Genomic DNA, 3,910 nt, shown 5'->3' with positions numbered 1-3,910 from the left:
TCCCGAGCTCTTCGTGATGCTGACATCGACGGAGGTAGAAATAAAAAAACAACATCAAGTGTTGATGATTGACAAGCCCACTAGTTTCAAGAAAAGGGCAAAGGGAAAGAAAGGGAACTTCAAGCAGAATGGCAAGCAAGTCGTCACTCCCGTGAAGGAGCCCAAAGCTGGACCAAAGCCTGAAACTGAGTGCTTCTACTGCAAAGGAAATGGTCACTAGAAGCGGAAATACCCTGAATATTTGGTAGATAAGAAGGATGGCAAAGTGAACAAGGGTATATTTGATATACATGTTATTGATGTGTACCTTACTAGTGTTTAGGGTAACCCCTGGGTATTTGATACTTGTTCGGTTGCTAAGATTAGTAACTCAAAACAGGAGTTATAGAATAAACAGAGACTAGTTGAGGGTGAAGTGACGATGTGTGTTGGAAGTGGTTCGAAGATTGATATGATCATCATCACACACTCCCTATATTTTCGAGATTAGTGTTGAACCTAAATAAATGTTATTTTGTGTTTGCGTTGAGCATAAATATGATTAGATCATGTTTATTGCGATACGATTATTCATCTAAGGCAGAGAATAAATTGTTATTCTATTTACATGAATAAAACCTTCTATGGTCATACACCCAATGTTGATGGTTTATTGAATCTTGATCATAGTGATACACATATTCATAATATTGATGTCAAAAGATGCAAAGTTGATAATGATAGTGCAACATATTTTTGGCACTACCGTTTGGGTCATATCGGTGTAAAGCGCATGAAGAAACTCCATAAAGATGGACTTTTGGAATCACTTGATTATAAATCATTTGATGCTCGCGAACCGTGCCTTATGGGCAAGATGACTAAAACTCCGTTCTCCGGAACAATGGAACGAGCTACTGACTTATTGGAAATAATGCATACCGATGTATGCGATCCAATGAGTGTTGATGCTCGTGGCGAGTATCGTTATTTTCTAACCTTCACACATGATTTGAGAAGATATGGGTATATCTACTTAATGAAACACAAGTCTGAAACATTTGAAAAGTTCAAAGAATTCCAGAGTGAAGTGGAGAATCATCGTAACAAGAAAATAAAGTTTCTACGATCTGATCGTGGAGGAGAATATTTGAGTTACGAGTTTGGCCTTCATATAAAACAATGTGAAATAGTTTCACATCTCACGCCACCTGAAACACCACAGCGTTATGGTCAGGCATGGATTCAAGGGGGGCGAGGGGGGGTGAGACCCCCCCTAACGATCGCGTCGCATGTTAGTAGCGGTAAGTTAATCGCTAATTTTTTTGTCCCCGCAGTTGTTTGTGGCTTGCTTCGCCCCCCTGTGCCTCTCATAGCCCAGAGCCCATATGTTTTTTTAGAAACGCCCAGAGCCCATATGTTGTTGAACAAGTGATTGCAGCATAAAGACCCAAATCCATGGAAAAGAAAATAGGAAGTCGCCCATCATGAAAGCAAAGGGGCCAGGCTATGAAGCATTACGCGCACAGTTCAGGTCTACTGTAATCCCTTCGTTTCAACCCTACTGAAAAAACTGCTCCTGCAATCGACCACGCCGCCAGCCGCCGGATGCCTGCTAGATCTTCATATAATCTCTCCGGGAAGGGGACACAAAAGTGTTGTTGTATCGATCCAACGACGCATTCTGGCCGGCCAGCCATACATGTGAGCTACCAAACGAGGAAAAGAGGTTAGTGTGTTTTTTCACCATTAGATCTTGAGTCGGAGGTAGTAGCTCACACAATTTGGTCCCGAATTCCCAATATCACGGCCGCCCGCTAGTTTCCATCAGCCACCGTCAGGAATCATTGTTGTTTATAAACTTGAGAAAATGGTGATTCTGCGATGGCCGCCGCTAATTTCTGCTGTCGGTGGTAGATCGTTTCTCTAGCTATAAACATATTATTAATATGGTCTGATACGCTAATCCTAGTTAGTAACATTTCTGCCATTGTACTCACATGTATTTACTCGATGTTAGATAGAGATCTAATATATTGTTCATCTTTGTTTAGCTGTACTTCTCTCACAAAAAAAGAAAAACAAAGAACAGAACATATCTTTGCACCGAAAATACAAATTCAACTTGCTAATTTTATGATCATATAGGTAATGGTAGGGCTAAATTTACACCCACAATTGCAAAACATGTGTTATTTTCTCATACAGAAATTATGTGCAACTATTGCAAAATATACATTGCGGATTTACGTGAGACTTGATATACATATTATGTGTGTGATAGTTATCTCTTTCGCCCCCCCTATGTTTAAATCCTAGCTCCGTCCCTGGTTATGGTGTGTCCGAATGTCGTAACCGCACTTTATTGGATATGGTGCGATCTATGATGTCTCTTATCGGTTTACCACTATCGTTTTGGGGTTATGCATTAGAGACAGTTGCATTCACTTTAAACAGGGCTCCATCAAAATCCATTGAGACGACGCCTTATGAACTATGGTTTGGTAAGAAAACAAAGTTATCGTATATTAAAGTTTGGGGCTGCAATGATTATGTGAAAAAGCTTCAACCTGATAAGCTTGAACCCAAATCGAAGAAATGCGTCTTCATAGGATACCTAAAGGAAACTGTTGGGTACACCTTCTGTCACAGATCCAAAGGCAAGATATTCGTTGCTAAGAATGGATCCTTTCTAGAGAAGGAGTTTCTCTTGAAAGAAGTGAGTGGGAGGAAAGTAGAACTTGATGAGGTAATTTTACCTTCTGCCGAAGTGGAAAGTAGTTCATCACAGAAATCAGTTCCAGTGATTCCTACACCAATGAGTGAGGAAGCTAATGGTGATGATCATGCAACTTCAGATCAAGTTACTAAAGAACCTCGTAGGTCTCCCAGAGTACGGTCCGCGCCAGAGCAGTACGGTAATCCTATTCTGGAAGTCATGTTACTAGACCATGATGAACCTATGAACTATGAGGAAGCGACGATGAGCCCAGATTCCACGAAATGGCTTGAGGCCACAAAATCTGAGATGGGATCCATGTATGAGAACAAAGTGTGGACTTTGGTGGACTTACCCGATGATCGGTAAGCCATATTAAATAAATGGATCTTCAAGAGGAACACGGACACTGATAGTAGTGTTACTATATACAAAGCTCGACTTGTCGCAAAAAGGTTTTTGACAAGTTCAAGGTGTTGACTACAATGAGATTTTCTCAACTATAGGCATGCTTAAATCCGTCTGAATCATGTTAGTAGTTGCCATATTTTATAAAACTTGGCAAATGGATGTCAAAAACTGCATTTGTTAAATGGATATTTCTTAAAGAAGAGTTGTATATGATGCAACCAGAAGGTTTTGTCGATCCTAAAGGTACTAACAAGGTGTGCAAGCTCTAGCGATCCATCTATTGACTGGTGCAAGCATCTCGGAGTTGGAATATACGCTTTGATGAGTTGATCAAAGCATATGGTTTTATACAGACTTTTGGAGAAGCCTGTATTTACAAGAAAGTGAGTGGGAGCTCTGTAGCATTTCTAATATTATATGTGGATGACATATTGTTGATTGGAAATGATATAGAATTTCTGGATAGCATAAAGGGATATTTGAAAGAAGTTTTTCAAACAAAGACCTCGGTGAAGCTGCTTACATATTGAGAATCAAGATCTATAGAGATAGATCAAGACACTTGATAAGTTTTTTCAATGAGTACATACCTTGACAAGATTTTGAAGTAGTTCAAAATGGAACAGCCAAAGAAGAAGTTCTTACCTGTGTTGCTAGGTGTAAAGTTGAGTAAGACTCAAAACCCGACCACGACAGAAAATAGAAAGAGAATGAAAAGTTATTCCCTATGCCTCCGCAGTAGGTTCTATGAAGTATGCCATGCTATGTACCAGACCTATTGTATATCCTGCCCGGACTTTG

Source organism: Triticum aestivum, chromosome 3B (assembly GCF_018294505.1).
Source record: "Triticum aestivum cultivar Chinese Spring chromosome 3B, IWGSC CS RefSeq v2.1, whole genome shotgun sequence".
NCBI lineage: Eukaryota > Viridiplantae > Streptophyta > Magnoliopsida > Poales > Poaceae > Triticum > Triticum aestivum.
This window is presented reverse-complemented; position numbering follows the sequence as displayed.